The sequence below is a fragment of the Panthera pardus genome, unplaced genomic scaffold, assembly GCF_024362965.1.
Source record: "Panthera pardus isolate Hobbes unplaced genomic scaffold, ASM2436296v1 HiC_scaffold_287, whole genome shotgun sequence".
Classification (NCBI taxonomy): Eukaryota; Metazoa; Chordata; class Mammalia; order Carnivora; family Felidae; genus Panthera; species Panthera pardus.
The window spans coordinates 67491-89134 of record NW_026526862.1 but is presented as its reverse complement, the minus strand read 5'-3'; the positions used below and the strand labels follow the sequence as shown (position 1 = coordinate 89134).

Sequence of the window (21644 nt, the reverse complement as noted above, 5' to 3'; positions counted from 1 at the left end):
CTGCCAGTGAGAATGGATAAATGGAGGATCCTCAGCAAAACCAGGTCTAGACCATCAGACAGAACAGAGGGCTGTACCAGGTGGCCAGCACCCTACACCTCGGGGCCACCTGTGGGGTTAGGTAACAGTCACAGGGTGTGGCATTGGGTGACCCTGCTCATCAGTTCACCTGGGGTGGATGTGGGAGAGTCAGGTGGGCCATGGTCAACAGTGCTCACATGGACATGGGTAGGGACTTGGACCCAGAAACACGGCTCTATTCAACACATTCCATCTTTTCTCCTTCTACTTGGATACGGGATATGCAATTATAACACACTGAACTTCTCTACCAATTCCATGTCCTGTGGTACTGCTGGGTCACTTTCTCTGGATGACTGCTTTTCCTCATTATGGAGACCAATGCTTCCTACTTCCATGGGATATGGAGGTAGACTGTCAATTTTAACTTTGTACGTATTGAAAAACTTCGCTTTGTAATTTTACATGTCTTATTCTGGTTGGCTATTAGTTTGCAAGCCATTTGATCCTTTTGGTTGTTGCTTTGAAGCTTCCTCTGAGTTTACTGAGGAAACATTTCCCTGTATTCTGTGTCATGATTGGTGAAGTACAAGGTTGTATTTTAGTTTTTTCTTATGCCGTCTGGTGAGAACAGAAAGTACTGCTGAACATGTGTGAGCACCAGGGGATTTCCCCTCTAATCCCTTATTGTGGTTCTTTCCTGGCCTCTGGCAGTCTTCTCCCATGCCTGTGAGTTTCTCTCCTCAGGTGGAGATAGATGCAGGGGAGTTGAGGTTACTTTGGCAGCTTGCACCATGGAGGCTGCACATGATCGAAAATGGTATCCACCATGGAACTCCCTTGTTTAAGTACCGTCTAGTCCTTTAAAATCCCTTGGGTTGGGCAGAAACCCTCAGAGTTGGCTTTTGGAGAAGAGTCTGCCTTTTCTCTGGGTGGCTGGCCTCCTAAATAAAGCTCAACTTCTTTTCCCATCAAAACTAAAACTTTGAACATTGACCTTTCCAGAAATACTCAGCTGAATTTGGGATTTGATAACAATAAAATGGAGAGTGGAATGGCAGTTGTCAGGGGCTGGCAGGGTGGGGCAATGAGGAGTAGATCTCAAGGGCTATGATTTTCTGTTATGCAAGATGATTAAGTTCTAGAGGGGTCTCCACAACATTACCCCTGTAATTAACAGTACTGTACTGTACGGTTCAAATTTTGTGAAGAGTGTTGGTCTCATGTTCAGTGAGATCCTAACGCAAAACACAAGTGGAAGACACGAATTTTGCTTCTCACATGACAGTATGCTGAACTGCATGGACACACTCTCTACTGATAATGTGAAAATAATTTAAAAACATTTACATAGTTTGAATACTAACCCTGAGGATATGTCATTTACAAATATCTTCTTCCATTCCATAGTTTGCCTTTTACTTTTGTTGATTTTTTCCCTCACTGTGCAGAAGCGTGCTATTTTGAGGTAGTGCCAATAGTTCATATATGTATGTATTTAATTTTCTTGTTTTATTTTTAATTTAAATTCAAGTCTTCAGTCTTTGAGCTCCACATTTACGGGAAGTTGTCTTGTTATGATTAACTTTATGGGTTATCTTGACTGAGTCATGGGTGCCCAGATTCACCACTGTTTCTGTGGATGTCTGTGATGTGTTTCCAGAAGAGACTGGCATTTCCTTCCATGGTTTCTGTCTGGGCATCACCCATTCCATTAAGGTTGTGAATAGAATCTGATGCAGAGGGAGGAGGAATTCCCTCATTTTTACTTCCCATGTGCTTGTTTGAACTGGAAGAGTGGTCCCCTCTGGCCCTTGTTATGAGAGTAATATCATCAGATCTCTACGTTCTGAGACTAGACCCTAGTTCAGAATCAGACCTATTACACCACTGGTTTTCCTGGGTCTCCAGGTTGTGACAGTAGATCATGGGACTTCCCAACCTCTTTAGTCATGGAAACCAATGTGCTTTGGGTTCTGTTCCTCAGGAGAATCCAGACTAATACATGGAGATGATTTATCTCTTGTTTAGAGGAATTGAATAAAGCTGTAGCTCATGTAACGTCCTGAGTAGCAAGTGCCAGGAGGGAAGTCTCACGTTGTTTGATTGGGACAAGGGCTGGGTGGAGTTAATGGGGAGCTGTGGGATCCTGTGGTCTTGGCTGCACAGGGAGTGCATTTGGGACTCCTGTAATGGTTCAGCTGTTGTGCCTCAGGAAATCTGTAATTCACTCATGTTGAGGGACAGGAGTAAGCAATGGAAACATCTCTGTCTTTTGTGCATGTTAGTGCAGTTTTCCTATGACAACAGGTATCTAATTCAGCGAGTTAATAGGTAAGCACAGAATCCTGTGTCCAGAGAGGCTCCCTGGGGAAACTGCTGTGTGGACAGGAAGCCCCAGACCCTGACAGGAAACCTGCCTGTAACCTCCATCTGCACCTGCTCCTGGCAACACAACGCAGAATTGTGCATAGTGTGCGCCCCCTGGTGGTGCTGATCCCCTCCTGCAGGGAGGTTTGCGTGTGGGCTCCCAGTGATGTCCCCTCATCTAGTCTCTTGCACAGTAATATGTGGCCATGTCTTCGGCCCTCAGGTTCATCTGCAGATACAGCGTGTTCTTGGCGTTGTCTCTGGAGATGGTGAATCGGCCCTTCACGGAATCTGCGTAGTATGTGCCGCCTCCATCAGTATCAATCCGTCAGACCCACTGCAGCCCCTTCCCTGGAGCCTGGCAGACTCAGTCCTTGCTGTTGCTACTGAAGGTGAATCCAGAGGCTACAACGGTGAGTCTCAGGGACCCCACAGGCTGCACCAGGTCTCCCCCAGACTCCACCAGCTGCACGTCACACTGGACACCTGCAGACACAAGACATCTTCATCAGGAAACTGTCACACATCCACTCTTTCTCAGTCATGTCCACTCACATACTCAGTGTCTCCCATTCACCGTGAATTACCTTTTAAAAAAGCAACAAGGAAAACCAAGCCAAGCACATACTCCATGGTGAGGTGTCTGTGTTCTGTCCTGATCACAGAATGGGAACACCTGGGACCCCTGGAGCTGGGGCTCCTCTCCCAGCTGCAGGGTCGGTCTGGGCTGGTTTTATCAGCACAGAGAGGGCCCTATTTGCATGTCCTTTTACATATATATCACACTGCAGACTTAGATTTGATTCTTTCAAAGTGAATGGCAGCTTTAGGGATGCACTTCTAAATTAGTTTGTGTGGATGGTGCTGTGACAATATGAATAATTCTAATCAGTGAGCACAGATATGTTTGCGGAACTCGTGCATTTTTACATGTCTTTCATCAACCAAGGTCATTTTCGCTCTACAATTATTTTACATAATTTATGAAGTTTAATCCCAAGTACTTTATTCTGTGCCAATTTCAGTTGTATAATTTTGTTACTTGTTTTCAATATATTTCCATGCTGGTGTGTAGAATCATAGGTGGTTTATTTTTATTTATTTTCTTTGTTCATTGTGCTCATTGTGTATCCTGCACTTTTCCTCATTTTAAAAAACTGGTTCTAATATTTTTTCTGGTATCTCTAGGGTTTTGTTATGTTTAAGATCATGTCATCTGCAAACAAATAATTTTCCTTCCTCCTTACTGAGTTAAATGTCTTTTATTTCTTCTTATTGCCAAAGTTTGTGGGTACTTCTTCCAGTTGTAGGAGAAGAATGCCTTTCCCTTCTTGTCTTCTGGGTTTTCACCCGGTGTAAGGATTCAACTGACATAAGACTGATCTAAAGGGAAGAATAAATTTAATTTTGCAAGTGCCTGGGCTTGCTAATAATATGACACCCAGAGAATGAACAAAGCAGGTGGCACTTGTGACTTTCAGACACGAAATATTGGATTTGTCAAGAGTCAAGGCAAAGGTGTGGTTTTGGGGTATTAATTAGTCAACAAATAACTAGGTTTGTTTGCACAACCTTCTTGTCCCTGAGTTCCTTATTCTGGTGCTAAGGATGGTTCTCCCCTCCTGGTACAGGGAAGGGGAGTTTCCCAAGGGAGATTTATATCCTGCTGTCAAGGGACAAAGGAGGGTCTGAAAGTCCTTGGACTGGCTGTTTCTCCCGTGACTTTCATCCAAATAAGGACTGTGACACGATGATATGGTTTGAGGCAGCATAGTTATTCTTCACGTTATCATGTGGAATACTTATGTTGGGGATGAGCATCATTTCCTGGCTCCTGATATGGCAGAAATGGTTTTAGTATTTTATGCTCAATATGCTGTCAGGTGTGGGCTTTCATAGTGGTCATGATCATGTGGAGGCAATTGCCTTCTCCTTTTTAATTGAGTTATTTTTAAATGATGAACATGTGTTTTTTGTTCATGAAAAAACTTTCTCTAATGATTTTATGAATAAATTAAGGATGGCTTTGATTTAATCATTCCCTCTGTTAATGGAGGACATCACATTTTTGCATTTGTGTATGTTGAAGGAAACTTGCATCTCAGGGATGCATCACAATGGATTATCATGTGTGATCCTTTCAGTGTGCTGTTGAATTCAGTAGGCTCGGACTTAATCAAAGAATTTTGCATGTATGTGTATCTGAGACACTGGCCTGTAGTTTCCCTTCTTGTGGTGTGTTTCTCTGGCTTTGTTGTGAGAGTAAAAGTGTCCTCATAAAGTGCATCTGGGAGTGGTCTTTTTCATCAGCAATTTGTAATAGTTTGAGAAGTATTGGCATTAATTATTCTTGAAATATGGTGGAATTTTAATAAAGCCTTGGTTTTTTTTGGAGGGTGAAGGTTTATATTAAGGATATCTTCTTACTAATTTTTGTTTTGTTCCTCTGTATTTTGCATGAAAGAGTATTGGTGGATCATATAATGCTAGAAAATGTGTAATTTGTTCTTGGTGATCTAATTGTTGACCTATAAATATCTAAGTTTTTCCTTTATGATCCTTTTCATGAGTTTAGTTCAGTTATGTCTCCTTTTTCAGTTCCGATCGCATTTGTTTGAATCTTACCTATTTCCCTAGGCTACCTATGTTTTTTAAATTTCACTTATCTTTCCAAATTCAAATTTTAATGAAGTTGATTTGTTTTCTGTATTTGTGATAGTCTTTTTTTCTCTGCTGTATCTTTTTATGTTAACTTTATATTTATCTTTTTATCTCCATGAAAATACCAATGCCTTTTTTTTTAAAGGAATGTGAAAAATATACTAATTCATATGTAACCACAAAACACATGGAAGTAAAAAAAAATCATGAAGAGGAGAGAACCTGGAAGAAGGAGAACACTTCTTCCTTCTAAATATATTGCAGAGTACATTAACTCCAACAGTGTACTGCTGGCATGAAATGAGGCATATAGACCAGTGGAGCTCATTACGGAGCCAAGATGTAGAATTGTACAGATGCAGTCAGCAGATCCTCCATGAGGTTTCCAACAATGCACAGTGGGGAAAGGATTGTGTCTCTTAAACATGGTGTTGACTAGGGGCACCTGGGTGGCTCAGTCAGCTAAGCATCCAACTTCCAGTCACGTATTGTTGTCATGATTTGTGGGTTTGAGCCCCACATCAGGCTCTGTGCTGACAGCTCAGAGCCTGGATTCTGTGTCTGCCTCTATCCCTGTGCCTCCCCTGATCATGATCTGTCTCTCTCCCTCAAAAATAAAAGAAACATTAAAAAATGGTGTTGATATACACGTGCAAAATAATGACATTTGGCCGTACTCTTGCATCATACATATATGTCAACACAAAAAAATCTCAAAATGGATTAAAGATTAAGCAGAACAGCTGACCCAAAATGCCTTCAAAGAAAACACACAGGATACCCATCATGACATTCTCTTGACAATGATTTATTTGATACAAAAGCAAAATCACAGAGAACCATGGCAGACAAGGGGGACTGCATCAAACTAGAAAGGGGGCAAATCAAACAGTAGCAGGGTGAGAAGGCAGTCTATGAAATGGGAGACATTACATTAAAAATATTGAAAAGGAGTTAATATCCAAAATACAGGAGGGACTCCTTAACATCAATAGCAAAAATCACAATTATAATAATAAACGCATCACCTGATTAAAATTTGGGTCAAACATGTAAATATCCATTTTGCTATTAAGGTTGAAAAAATGTCCATCCAGCATATGACTTGCTGTTCATCATCACTAATCATCAGAGAATTCCACCCCCGATCCACTGAGATATCACCTCACAACTGATAGCAAGGCTATTATAAAATAAGGCAAACACAACGAGAACATCTCAAGTGTTGCTGAGGATGTGGAGAACAGGCAATCTTAGAATTCACTTGATGGGAGTGCAACATAGTGTAGCTACTATGGAAAACTGCGGTGAAATAACCCACTAAACTGAGTTCCTAATCTGCTCCCATACAGTTGACTTCATGTCCACCTGAGTGTGAGGAAGGTCTGGGCCTCATGTTCTGTGGAGAGGCAGGTGCAGAGACAGGTGGATCCAGTGGATGATTCCTTAAGTACTTAAGTAGAATGGACCCCTGGCTGACCGTTTTCTAAGACTTGACTCAGTGTGCCTGCCCACTGGTTGTCTCAGGCTTCCTGAACTGGATGGAGAACAAAAGGAGTGAAGGGTAGAAACTACTCTTTTCTCTCACAGGAACGTGTATATACTGAGAATCTTTGAGAGAAAGTCGTGGAGTTGATGAAGAAGCTGTGGGGTTGCGACAACTACAAGAGTCTTTACTCATGCTCTCTCTTCATGGGCATCAAAGGAAAACCTTAAGGAAAATAAAAGGAGAGAGGAGCTGCTCAAATATATTAAGTTTAGATCACTTGAATGAGTCAGTCTCCTCTGTTTGAAAATCACTTACATCTATTTTAAATGGTGGCCCGTGTACTTGTGAGGCACAGGTCTGATCATATGAGAGTTAATTTATCCCCGAGCTTGGTCTCTGTCAAGGTCGGCACTACTATATGACTGTTCACTCTAAATGTTAGAAGACATCTGTGTTTGTAAATGGTTTAGGAAACAGTGTGTACTGTTTGCTGGTCAGGTTGAAGTTTGCAGGGCCTGATGAGAAAGATGCTTCACAGGAAACCTGACCCTGAAACACTGGTTCCGGATATGAATTCTGAGATCTTGGGTGCCCCCTGGAGACCTGTGAACCTCCAGGTTCCCTACGTGGCTCCTGGTGTCCTGTGTGTTCCTGATGACCTGAGTGCCCCCAGGTGAACTGAGTGGCAACTAGTGACCTCAACGCCCCAAGGACACCTGAGCATCCCCCTGGAGGTCTGAGTGCTCCATGCAGAACTGAGCGACACTGGTGTCCTCAGCTCCCCCTGGTAACCTGAGCACCCCAGGAGATCTCAGTTACCTCTGCTGTCCTGAATGCCCCCTTGTGACTTTTAGGTAACCTAAGGGCAAATCGCAATTTTTGGGCCGATGCTCAGCTCTCAGAAGTCCTTTGTGGTGTTTGAGCCAGCTCTGTGGCTAAGCCTATTCTGTCCTGTTCCCCCTTAGAGGCGGTTCTGATTGTGTGGCTGTTAATCCTGGGGGAACCTCCAAGGGGGTGGCCAGCACCTGCTTCATCCCTCTTCCTCTTGCCTAACAAACTGCCTAACTCTTGGACATGTGGCTCTTGTGGTCTGGACCCTAGTATGTGATAATAGAATATATGATAGTATGTGAACCATCCACTGCATCCACTCTGCTGGGGTCGGTGGATCCAATTCCACCAGAAATTACTGGTTGAGATGGAGAACCCCAAGATGCTGCTAGTGAGGTGCAGAGTGTGCAAGGCACTCACCAGTTGGGCACAACCCCTGCAGCTGCATCTGGGACAGGACCCCTGGGGACAAGGTGACTCAGCCTGGGCCAGTCACCAGCAGTCACAACCATTCCCATCATCCCACATCTGACATCTGAAACCCTCACCTTTGGGACCTCTCAACAGGCACAAGGAAGGCCCTACAGTCTCTTCTGTTTCTCGAATACAGTTCTGCCTTCCTTAGGGACTTCAGCACTGTCTGAGGAGAGAGCGGTGGGCTCCCACACCCTGAGATTGGAGTTTACTCTAGATCTTGAGAAGTTTGCCTGTGTGGGAGGGAGCATGTCCTGATAAGTGGACAAAACTTGAGTCAGGCTCCCCTTGTCCTTCCAGGTCCACCTGTGGGCATCTCTTTGTGGATCCGCAGGCTTGTTGGTCCTCAGTCAAGGCAACACTTGGTCTATGAATTTTGTTGGAGGCAGGTCAAGTAATGGCCTCACCTTTCTGATCAGATAGTGAACAAATGAGTGGACCACAATTCACTATACTCTATCTGTCCAAAAGATATTTGAAGGGATCCATATTTTCTCCAGAAAACTTTCCAAATCAAGTCTTTAAGTACATTAAATTTTAACAGTCATTCCTCACATAACTGCATAGGAAAAATCTATATTGATGTCCAGTCTGGTGTAAATATAACAAGCAAAGGACACTTGTTCCCAGGATCATATTTCTTTTAGTTTCCACACTGATGTATTAACCTCACCTGACAACTACCTGCAGAGCTTGAGCACACCTGGAGACTTCTGATCTTGATGGTTCTCTGCTGAGGGGGTTTGCTTCCTCAGTCATCTGCAAAGCTTGGAAGCAGTGCCTACATCTTTAAGTGCACAGACACCAAGACATGGACACCTTTCTGTCACCTGCAGATATGATTCCCATACATGGCTGTTGTCTCCATCTCCTGAGAAATCCCCATCCAACACAAGGGGCTGTTAACTCAGGGAGGAGGCACAGATGTCACAGAAAAGTGGGGGACTCTTCACTGATATGGACATAGACCATCAGTATCTGAGGTAGGAAGTTAATGGCACTAAAACAACCACATTAATGAAAATGGATTGGCTGACCTGGACATCATTGGAATCTAAAAATCCGGAGCCTAAAGAAATTGCAGAAAATGTGTTCATAGTCCTGAAGGCATGTGCCAAGAGGATAAATGCTGAGTTAGCTGAATAGACTTCAAATAGAGATCAGAATGCTAGATAGTAGATAGATGATAAGTGGATAGGTGATGGGTGATAGAGGGTAGATAGATGATAGATAGATAATAGATACTTTTATGTTATATTAAAGTCATTATAGAGGATTCACATCATTATGAAAGTATTATAATGAAATTACCCACTATTGGCAATATTTTTTAAAAGACCATAATTTCATATGGAAAAGAATATTTGACACCAACTTTAGATATACACAATAAATAATTATGACTTCAATATTTTGTGAATACAGCTTGCACATGGGGTAGCACATGCCTGCTTGTAGATTCCTCCTTCCTCTGGGGCTTTGGCTTCCATTCCCATTTGTTCCCAGGGTCTCCCTTCCCAGGATGTCTTGAGCTCTGGGGTGTGCAGGGACAAGAGCTCTGTCCTGGATCTGGACCATCGTCCTTCTGGTTAACATTTACAGCTCCTTCCAGGCCCTTGCTCAACCACCAGGCTTCTGCCCACCAGGCTCCCTCCCTGCCTCCACCACCTGCCAGCCTCCTTCTGGACTCTTCCATTCATTTCCTGTGGATTTAACAACAGTTTGTTAGGTTGGCAGGTCTCCTAATAATAATTCGCATTGAGGAAAGAACTGTATAGGTAAAACATGACAGACTCTCTCCACAATAGCCTTGAGTTCATTCCCATGATGTTATTATTTTGCACCCCATCTCAGCCCCTTGACCCCACAGTCTTGCCTTAGAAACTGTCACTTCCATGAACGGAACTAAATCTGTCCCCCCTACACAACTGGTCCATCCTATCTATCTACTCTATATGGTCATCAGACAACCACCAACCTAGGAAGGAACACAATCCACAGTGTGAAGACAAAAGTATTTATAGAAATAATTTTATAAAATTTTATCTAATAATCAAAGTAATGAGATATTAACAGAAGTAACTTAAATATGGTAAATGACCATGTTTATTATAAGATTCTATGAGTTTAGATGAACATAATCAAGTTACAGGACACCCGAGTAACCACAGGTCAAAGAAATGTATCCTTCTCAGGTCTATCCAAACCCTTTCCTTTGCACACCAATCAGTTTCCTATCTCTCCCTTTCTCTCTGGGCCTCACGTGTTCTCTGTCTCAAAAATAAATAAACACTACAAAATAAAGATACGTACAGGTCAGTGATATTTAATGGAGAACCCAGAAATAATCCCCTTCATCTTTGGTCAACTGAATTTTGACAGGAGCAGACAACATGACATTGGGGAGCAAATGGTCTTTTTAATAAAGGGTGCTAGACAGCTGGCTATCCATGTGCAGAGGAATGAAATTGCGTCCATATCTCACACCATATACAAACATCAAATCAAAATGGATCAACAGTTTAAATGTAAAATTATGACCTCTGGAAGCAATATATCGAGATAAATCTTCATGACCATTGGGTTTAGAAATGCTGTTAGAGATGACACCAAAGCACAAGTAGGAAAGAAAAGTAGATAAATTTAGTTTTCTCAACATTAGAAACCTTTGTACACCAGAAGATGCTATCCCCAAAGTGAAAAGCCAAAGCCTAATGGAAGACAATATTTGCACAGTATTTGTCTGGTAAGAGCGTGTTATGCAGAATGTATAAAGAGTTTTTACAACTCATCAACAAAAAGACAACCCAATTTTTAGTATGGACAAAGGATTTGGATATATCTTTCCCCAGTGCAATCATACAAATGGTGAATACCACTTGAAAAGATATTAAACATCAATAGTCCTTATGGAAATGGAGATTTGAACCACAGTGAGATACCCTTTTACACGCACTAAAAATGCTCTAATCAATACAACTATAAAATAACAAATGTTGGTAAAGATGTTGAGAAATTGGAACACTTCAACCTTGCTTGTGGAAATGTAAAATGGTGGAGACTATGTGTAAAAGAGTTTGGCAATTCCCCCCCCCAAAAAAGATAAAAACATAGAATTACCATATGGCCCAACAATACTACTCCTAGATGTATATCTCGAAGATTGAAAACAGTTGTTTAAACAAAGTGCATGTGCACATACATAGCAGTACTGTTCACAATAGCCACATTGTAGAAACTATGCAAATGCCTGTCGGTGTGTGAATGGATAAACAACCTGGGGCAGACCCTTAAACAGGAATATTATTCTGTCATACAAAGAAATAAAGTAAAATGTTGTGGCTGTAGAGAATACTGGTTTCTCAGAAAGCTATCACAGAACTGCACATCTGCACTTACATCTGGAAATTTAAAGCAAAGCCTTGAGCAGGTATTCATGTTCCCATATTCATAGCAGCTTCTTCACAACAGCCAAAAGATGGAAGCAACCCAAGTAACTATTCACAGGTGAGTAAATAAACAAAATGTAGTATATACACAATGGAATATAATTCAGCCTTCAAAAGGAAGAGAGTTCTGACACACACCTGCACTCCGACTGAACTTGGCAGTCATTATGCTGAGTGAAATGAGCCGGTGACAGAAGGAAAATACACTATGGTTCCACTTAAGTGAGGTGTCCAGAAAAGTCATACTCAGAGACACCAAGTAGAATGTGGCTGTAGGGGCCGAGGGGAAAGGGGAATTGGGATTTAGGGTTTAATAGATACAGAGTTTCCCTAGGGGAACATGACAACGTTCTGGAGATGGATGTACAACAGTGTGAATGCAGTTAATGCCAGACAACTGTATGCTTAAAGTGACTTACGTGGTAAGTGTTATGTTACATACATTCAATCAGAATTTAAAAAGGAAGGACTGATACACGTCACAACATGGGTGAATGCAGAAAACATCCTCAGTGACAGAAGCCATCCAGAAAAGGCCACTCAGGAACCATCTTACTCTTTTTTTTTTTTTTAACATTTATTATTTATTGTTGAAAAAGAGAGACAGAGACCGGTCATGATAGGGGGAGGGGTTAGCAAGAGGGAGACACAGATCTCAAGCAATCTGTAGGCTCTGAGCTGTTAGCACACAGCCAGAAGCAGGTGCTCGAACCCATCAACTTGGAGATCATGACCTGAAGTGAACTCGGTCTTTAGCAGACTGAGACCCCAGGCGCCCCAGGAACCACCTTGCTCTTTAAATCCCCCCAGGTTACACAGATAGGGGAAAGTCTCAGGAGCACTTCCCCAAAAGAATCCAGATCAGATTGGGAAAAGACCTTTCACAGTGGGGCAGGTGGGGACACTTGAAGTGGGCCTGTGGTCTGGGGTCTAATGTGGAAACGCAGGGATTTCCTCATTAGGGGTTCTGTGGTGGTTTCTCGCGAGGGTGTCCCTGTTTGGGGTAAAACTTACCAAAGTATCTCATGTGAAGTGGCAAACGCGGTAAAGAAATGAGCCTCCAGGTAAAGCGTATTTGCGCTGCCGTGACAAGTTCACTGCACGTCTGAAATCACAGAGTAAGGTACTCCTCGAAACAACAGTGTCAGCCCCACATGACAGAAGCAAGAGAGGGGTCAAACGCTGTGACGTAGGCCCACGCCCAGACCCAGCTCACCCAGGCGGAGAGGCCACGGGCCCTGCAGGAGGCAGCACGTGAGCCAGAGGCACGTGGGAGGGTTCTATTGGTGGCCACGTGTCTTGGGTGCAGCGGAAGCAGTGGGATTTGGAATTCCGGTTGTCCACAAGACGCCACTAAGAAGCTGTTAGAACTGCGAAAACCAATGAAGGGACATCTCCCGGAAGTGGACTCGGGAGGCGAGGAGGGGAGGTTGGAAGGCGGAGCCCACCACCCAGGGTCAGGCTGGGGAACAACCCAGGGCTACAGACCCAAGATTAGAACCCTCCGCGGAGAGAACCCCCCGGCTCAGGCCCCACCAGGGGAAGCCTTGCCCTGCGGCCCCTGCAGGAAACCCACCGCGCCTGCAGCTGGGCCCGGGAGGCGCCTGCCCGCCCTGGAGCCCTGCTTTCCTCCTGCGGACTTCGCTTCAAAACCACGCTCCCAACTTCCTCTTCTCCGCGAAACAGCGTTCCTCTCCGTGTGCTCCCCGTTCGGCCGCGGTTTTGCCACAGCTTGCTGGGCCCGGATGGCAATTCTCCGCTACTCCTGAAGAAACCCACTTTGGCTGGTAACATAACTGGCGACGTTATTTCCAAGGGCAACGGAAGGAGCAACGAGGACACTCGCAGGATAGGAGAGCAGCACACACACTCCACGTGCACGTTTGCACGCTCCTGACGACCCGTCGGAAAGAGAAAGGAAGAGACGGTGCCATTTGCAACCGCGGCGGAAGGAACGACGTGCCCCAGAGGAAATCTCAGCAAGGAGGTGGCAGGCCTGCTGTCCCAGGACAGGGCACTGGGGACAGAAACGCAGGAAGACGCACGGGGGCGGAGAGCTGCTCTGTGCTCCTGGCCGCGGAGGAACCGCCCCTGTGAGCACGTCTGTCCTGCCCGGAGCCATCTGCAGCTCCGGGGTGTCTCACAGAAGTCCCCACGGCGCCGTCGCAGACTCGGAAGGGACACCCCGCCCCGCGCGGAGGCCGAAGGGACCCGCGAGGCCAGAGCGGCGGGAGTGCGAGCTCCGCCAGGGGAGCCCGCTCCTGGACCGCGAACCGCATGAGGCAGCGGCGGGAACCGAGTGGGCGCGGAGCAGGAACACGGCCGCGCGGCCCCGCCGCCCGGCGCCGGTGAGGTAAGCCCCGCGGGGGACACAGTGTCAAGGCGCACGAAGCCGCGCAGGGTCCTTTCCCCCCAGGGTCTGGCGAACAGCGCCCCCCTCAGCCTCCAGGTTCCGGAAGCTCCTCTTCCCGGGGCCTGGCTTTCTCCTCGCCTGCTCCTCCCTTGGCGGGACCTGAGGGGACCGGGTTCTTGTCAGTGTGGACGTGGGGCCATGTCCCCCAGTGTGGACGCAGGGCCACGTCCCTCTGAATCCTCCACAGTGGGCCCTAGGAGACCGGGTTCTTGTCAGTGTGGACGCGGGGCCACGTCCCCCTGAATCCTCCACAGTGGGCCCTAGGAGACCGGGTTCTTGTCAGTGTGGACGCGGGGCCACGTCCCCCTGAATCCTCCACAGTGGGTCCTGAGGAGACCGGGTTCTTGTCAGTGTGGACGCGGGGCCACGTCCCCCTGAATCCTCCACAGTGGGTCCTGAGGAGACCGGGTTCTTGTCAGTGTGGACGCGGGGCCACGTCCCCCTGAATCCTCCACAGTGGGTCCTGAGGAGACCGGGTTCTTGTCTGTGTGGACGCAGGCCCAAGTCCTCCCGAATCCTCCACAGAGGGTTCTGACGAAACCGGGTCTTGTTGGTGTGGACGTGGGCCCTCGTCTCCCCGAAGTCTCCACAGAAGGTCCTGTGGAGACCGGGTTCTTGTCAGTGTGGACGCAGGGCCACGTCCCCAGTGTGGACGCAGGGCCACGTCCCCCTGAATCCTCCACAGTGGGTCCTGAGGAGACTTGGTTCTTGTCCGTGTGGACGTGGGCACTCGTCCACCCGAAGTCTCCACAGCGGGTCGTGAGGACACCGGGTTCTTGTCTGTGTGGACACGGGGCCACGTCCCCCTGAATCCTCCATAGCGGGTCCTCACGAAACCGGGTTCTTGTCGGTGTGGACACGGGCCTTCATCCCCCCGAAGTCTCCACAGAAGGTCCTGTGGAGAGCGGGTTCTTGTCAGTGTGGACGCGGGGCCACGTCCCCCTGAATCCTCCACAATGGGTCCTGAGGAGACTGGGTTCTTGTCAGTGTGGACGCGGGGCCACGTCTTCCTGAATCCGCCACTGCGGGTCCTGAGGAGACCGGGTTCTTGTCAGTGTGGACGCAGGGTCACGTCCCCCAGTGTGGACGCAGGGCCACCTCCTCCTGTATCCTCCACAGTGGGTCCTGAAGAGACCGGGTTCTTGTCAGTGTGGACGCAGGGCCACGTCTTCCTGAATCCTCCACAGTGGGTCCTGAGGAGACCGGGTTCTTGTCCGTGTGGACGTGGGCACTCGTCCACCCGAAGTTTCCACAGCGGGTTGTGAGGACACCGGGTTCTTGTCTGTGTGGACACGGGGCCACGTCCCCCTGAATCCTTCACAGCGGGTCCTGAGGAGACTGGGTTCTTGTCAGTGTGGACACGGGCCCTCGTCTTCCCGAATCCTCCTCAGCGGGTCCTGAGGAGACCGGGTTCTTGTCCGTGTGGACGCAGGTCCAGGTCCTCCCGAATCCTCCATAGCGGGTCCTGAAAAGCCGGATTCTTGTTGGTGTGGACACGGGACCTTGTCCGCCCGAAGTCTCCACAATGGATCCTGAAGAGACCGGGTTCTTGTCGGTGTGGACATGGGCCCTGGTCCACACAGAGTCTCCACAGCAGGTCCTGATGAAACTGGTTCTTGTCAGCGTGGACACGGGCCCTCATACTCCCGAATCCTCTGCCGCCGGTCCTGAGGGGACCGGGTTCTTGTAGGTTTGGATGTTGGCCCTCGTCCTCTCGAATCCTCCACAGTGGGTCCTGAGGAGACCAGGTTCTTGTCCGTGTACGCCGGGTCATGTACCCCTGAATCCGCCACCGCTGGTCCTGAGGAGACCGGGTGCTTGTCAGTGTGGACGCGGGGCCACGTCCCCCTGAATCCTCCACAGTGGGCCCTAGGAGACCGGGTTCTTGTCAGTGTGGACGCAGGGCCACGTCCCTCTGAATCCTCCACAGCGGGTCCTGAGGATACCGGGTTCTTGTCAGTGTGGACGCGGGGCCACGTCACCCTGAATCCTCCACAGTGGGTCCTGCGACACCGGGTTCTTGTCGGGGTGGGCACGGGCCCTCGTCTCCCCAAAGTATCCACAGCGGGTCCTGAGGAGACCGGGTTCTTGTCAGTGTGGACGCAGGGCCACGTCCCCCAGTGTGGACGCAGGGCCACGTCCCCCTGAATCCTCCACAGTGGGTCCTGAGGAGACCGGGTTCTTGTCTGTGTGGACATCGGCCCAGGTCCTCCCGAATCCTCCACAGCGGTTCCTGACGAAACCGGGTTCTTGTCGGTGTGGACACGGGCCCTCGTCTCCCCGAAGTCTCCACAGCGGGAACTGAGGAGACCAGGTTCTTGTCGGTGTGGACGCGGGCCCTCGTCCTCCCGAATCCTTCTCAGCGGGTCCTTTGGAGACTGCGTTCTTGTCAGTGTGGACGCAGGGCCACGTCCCTCTGAATCCTCTACAGTGGGTCCTGAGGAGACCGGGTCCTTGTCTGTGTGGACGCCGGCCCGGGTCCTCCCGAATCCTCCACAGCGGGTCCTGACGAAACCGGGTTCTTTTCGGTGTGGACCTGGGCCCTCGTCCTCTGGAATCCTCCACAGGGGGTCCTGATGAAACCGGTTCTTATCAGCATGGATGCATGCCCTCCTATGCCCAAATTCTCCACAGTGGGTCCTGAGGAGATCAGGTTCTTGTCACGTGGACAGGAACCTGTGTCGTCCTGTTCCCCCACTGTGAATGTAATGGCACAGACTTAAGGTCAGGGTGGTCCTTCATGAAGAGCTCCTTAGATGGTGTTGTCAAGGGCCTCTCCTCCAGGTTGGAAATGGTCAAGGATCTTGGGCGCATGACACAAGGCAAAAACAAAAAACAAAAACCCCACACTCTTTGAATTGTCCCCATTCTATCTTAGAGGTGGATGGCGTCACCTGGGCTTGACCTCTCCCAGTGGGCCTGTGCTGCCATGCCATAAAAATTCAAGTCTCAGGAATCAGAGCTTCTTTCTTCCTACCTCTGTGGGCTCTGGGGGCTTGGGGAGCGTCTTCCTCAGAGCCTTCCCCCTTTTTTGTCTGTGTCTCCTGTCCTGTGCCTTGGTGTGCTTGTCATGGTCTTTTGATAGAGTGAAAAGTCTGGAGGCTCCTCTAGGGTGTCTCTGTAAACAGGCTGTGGATACTTTGAGTTTTTCAGTGAATGATGACTTTGGCGGTCTTGGACCAATCCAGCGACTGCATTATGTCAAGTGCTGTAAGCAACAGCTCGGAGCCAATGACGAAGACCCACAAAAGCCAATCAGTGTCCTTGTCTCCCTCCCTTTGGACAAATGATTCTAGGAAGCCTTGCATTTCCATGATGGTATAGTGCCTGTCACCATTTCTATCTCTCACGCTGGTCCTTGGACATGTAGGTGTAGTGGATCGTGACAGGGAAAATCTGGGATAGAAGTTATTTCTTCCCAGAGTCATGTTCTGTGGCCTCCCACACTGAGGTGTCCCACCCAATACCTGACAGGTGGGGAGCCATTGGCGACAGCAGCGAGGATTGCAGCCACTAGGGGGAGCTTGCCTTGGCCAAGACCTCCACCCTGGGTGCCATGATGCTCCTTGTAGATTTGCCTCCATGACTAGCTAGGGCTGACTAATCAAGCACAACACCATGGTGCTGGCCGCAACACAGTGGACCAAGCAGCTGGCCTCTTCTTCGACACTAATCTAGGAACACTGTTCTCGGTGTCCACCTCCTTTGGAGGTGAATAGGAAATACACACCCCTGTACCCCCAGACTGGTGCCTGCTTGTTGGTCTCTGCAGGGAGTCTGACCTTTTATGGCACTGATAATTTAGGGTGAGGGTTTCTGGCAACACCTGGCATAAGCCCAAATCAAAGCTACAGACCACCAGCAAGCACCAGCTCCTTCCCACAGCAGCTGAGACGTGAGGGTGAGGAATGAGTGAGCCATTATTAGGTCTAAGGCATTGTAGGGGGGCATCAGCTAGGCTCCCAATCCCATCCTTGAGGATAAATGTATTGTGGGACCTCAGCTTCTGGACTGAATTAAGAACATGAAGACTGTGACCTGCTGAAGGAAGTGGCAACAGCAAGTCACAGTGGGTGACAGGCAGCTCCCTAGGTATCTGAGCTCTCGTTTGGGGTACATGAGATGTGCGGGCCCCTTGTGACTGAAGGTGGGGTTTCAGTACACCCCCAACAAAGGAAATGGAAGCACAGGATTTATGACTTACAGAGCCCAGAACAAGAGGGCACAAGGACCCAGGGAAGGGCAGGCCTCCATCCCACATTCGCAATGATCAGGACATAGAAAACAGGGTAGCAAGTACAGGATTTCTTGGGAGCGGATGGGGCTGAATTCGCTAACTTTCACAGGCTCACCTCTGTGTTATTCTAGAAGGTGCTTGGGAAACCAAAGTGGGAACCCTAGGCAGATTCTTATCTACGGTTAAACTCACTGAAAAGTAGGCAAGAGAAAGAGAGCAGGGATTCACCTTTCCCGGTCTCCCTCTGGATGCCAGAGTCATCCATAGACACTTGTGCCTACCTTTCTGATTGATGTATGGGGTGCTCCTTTCAGCTTCATGGTCTCAGTCTCCCACATTTGGAAATTTGCTCTCCAGAGAGGCACAGCTTGGGCTAGTGGAACCTAATGCCAGTCCCCTTCCCTCACAGCCCGCAGACACGCCCGTGTGCACAGGTAGTATGGGTGGGTGGTAGCCCTCCATTATCCTGAGCCCACATGGGACTGGGGGAAGACAGATTACCTGGAGAATGAGAAACTTTTCAGTCCACAACAGCGTAGTTTTGGAGAAAACTCATGAAGTTGCCAATAAAGGAGCTTGTGTCAACTTCTCTTAATTCTGGAACCAGACACTTCCGCTCAAGACACAGCTCTGACTCAGGTCCTCTTCCCAGAAACTAAGGCTCAGTTTGGGCTCTTACAGGCTTAAAAACTACATAAAAGCCAGAAGCATGCAGTTTTCAAGTTTTATTTCAGAGTGCTGGTCGGTGACCCATGAGAGACCTGGTGTCAGAGCTGTGATGTGCCTGAGGACCCCTGTGTCTCCCGCAGACCCTTGGAAACGTGGATGTCAGCTGTGCCGCCTCAATACTGTGTTTTTACAGATGCACGAGATGCATTGTGTATAGTTGTTCAGGGGTCTGGAGGCTAAATTATGGATTGTCTTCTCCAAAAATCTCTTCCTTAACTTTCTCTGTGTTTATAGTTCTGACATTTCCAGAAACAACAAAAAGGAATGCAGCCATTATGGCATAAATGTGACCAAAACCCACTCTGAGATATACCATGGATTCATGACTTTGCCTGACTGGCTGAATTCTTCTGGGAGGGGTCCACAGTCTGTGCTCCCACCAGTGCCTTGTCCGTGCACCATGGAGGATCCCAGCCTGTGTGGCAGTGGCAGTTCCTGTTATGGTTGCACATCCCTCTGTGACTGCAATTCTCTGGGATACAGTCATAATTAAGCTGAGCCCCACTGCCAGTGCAGTAGGTGTCCCAACAGAACTATCCAGAAGCACAGGAAGTACCCGTTCTCACATGAGGAATCTGGGTTGTTCCTGTGCTACTCTGTTAACCCAGCCCCAAACATCAGAACCCTGGATCTCAGACAGATGGAATCCAACATGTTCTTGCGGCTGAGGGAGATGTGTGACATTCCTACACTGCAGCCTTCCACACGGCACGCCTGTAGGGGAACAGGTTCAGCGTTGACTTCCCCGGGGTGTTCTGCGGTGTCCATGTCGGCTGCCTTTGTGATTTATGGTATAGCAGACATCTTCACCTTTCCCAGAATTTCTGCCACAGCTTTCTTGGCAGTGAATAGTGCGGTCAGTGCAGTTTCCATGATAGCAGCAGCCCTCTTCAGTGCACCCGGTTCCATCTTGCATATGGAAGTCACAGGGTACGCCAAGGTCACCCCATGGCAGAACTCTGGAAGATCACGTATATTTTGAATTGGTCTGCAGGGTGTCCAAGCAGCGGAGTTGGTGCAGTCTGTATAGCATCTGCCTGTATTCCATTTGCCCCCAGGGGTTCAGATACAATCACGCATACAGCCTAGATTGCTGTAGCACTGGTTGAATGAGCCGCAGTCACACTGCTTTCCTGGATCCACTATGTAGTTTCCATAATGATAGTGGGTCAGGCTTTTATTTAAATGCACCAGTTCAGTGTTGAACATGCACTTGCCTATTCCACAATTCATTATGTGCTGCATATGAATGAAGGAACAGTTACTGAAAGCTTCCATTATACCAGTTAGTTGGGTCCTAAAGCAGCTGGACCTTTTTTGGCAAGCACATTCATCAGTGTCAATGCACAAGCCACAATTTCTTGCCATCTGATGCGTTGGTATGACAGAAAAGAGTAAATAATGTCTGCCTAAATAACCCAGAATGATGGCATATAAGCCATTGGTGGATGGCATATAGAATATACAACTGGACTGCCATGAACCTCATGGGGCCCATCTCAAACCACATTAAGGGTGAATGTGTTTTAAGAAATCGAAAATACTTTCACTCATACTATTGAAGAGGAAAAAAAAGGGGCTCTGATGCAACACATAATTGCCTGTGTGAGCTTGATGTCTCTCACTATAAATGACCATGAAACCAATAACTTACATCAATAGCATGAAATATGGACTCAATTAAGCTAACTAGCCTTACTAGGAATTGGGCACTTTTTTCCACGTGGTTAACACACTATACATTGTTTTGAAACTGAAAGCAAGTCCTTTGAAAATTCTGTGATGGGATGAACAGAACTTACTAGAGATCCTTGGGGCTGCACTGGCATTTCCTTGAGGAACAGGGGGTCCCCTGTCCTCCTTATATCCCAGGTTATAAGTAGGTCCCATTGCACAGATGTCTGCGACTATGTGAGAAACAAAGTGTTCAAACCATTGGAAACCACCGAGGGGTCTCATATCATAGGCAAGTTAATCCAACTTCATGATATCTTCAAGGCTGCCATAGCCTGTGTCAATTGTGACCATGGAAAAAGGAATCTCCTCCAGGTAGCTGAGGTAGTAACAGTCTGGAGGCATGAAGGGGTAGTCCACCTGCAAGGCTCCCTGAGCATCCTGAGTCATCATCAGCAGAGTCTGGACCAAAAGAGTTTCTTGTGCCGCATGTACATAACATGTCTCTTGCCCCAAAACGCAGGCTATAGGACAGACAGCCAGGCATCTGAATGCCCTTGCTGTGGTGTGGCTCCTTCTTGGGAATTACTATCTCAGAGGAGATGTAGCACCATGAGGGATGCCCTTGAGAACCCTGCACAGGAGCCAGCACTGCCCAGAGTGCAAAGAGCAAGAGGGGCGCCCTCAGGGTGACCTGGCCCTCTGCCAGCCTCATGCCCCTGCTCAGAGACATCTGCCAGTGAGAATGGATAAATGGAGGATCCTCAGCAAAGCCAGGTCTAGACCATCAGACAGAATAGAGGGCTGTGCCAGGTGGCCAGCACCCTGCACCTGGGGGCCCCCTGTGGGGTTCGGCAACAGTCCCAGGGTGTGGCATTGGGTGACCCTGCACATCAGTTCGGCTGGGGTGGATGTGGGAGGGGCAGGTGGGCCATGGTCAAGAGTGGTCACATGGACATGGGTAGGGATTTGGACCCAGAGGCATGGCTCTAGTCAACACCTTCAATCTTTCCTCCAGCTACTTGCATATGGGCTATGCAGTTATATCACCCTTAACTTCTCTATCAAATCCATGTCCTGTGGTACTGCTGGGTCACTTTCTTTGGATGACTACTTTTTCTCATTACAGAGACCACTGCTTTGCTTCCTTGTGATGCGGAGGTAAACATTGTCAATTTTACCTTTAGGGGTGATGCTAAAAATCTCTTTGTAGTTTTGTGTGTCTTATTCTCCTTGGCTATTAGTTTGCAAGCCATTTGATCCTTTTGGTTTTTGCTTTGAAGGTTCCTCTGAGTT

The 21644-nt window shown here is 47.9% G+C and overlaps 1 pseudogene; it reads right to left on the bottom strand.

The window, feature by feature from the left end:
* Positions 1-18855: 18855 nt before the first annotated feature.
* On the bottom strand, positions 18856-21081 carry LOC128774099 (disintegrin and metalloproteinase domain-containing protein 21-like; annotated as a pseudogene).
* Between the last annotated feature and the right edge of the window lie 563 nt (positions 21082-21644).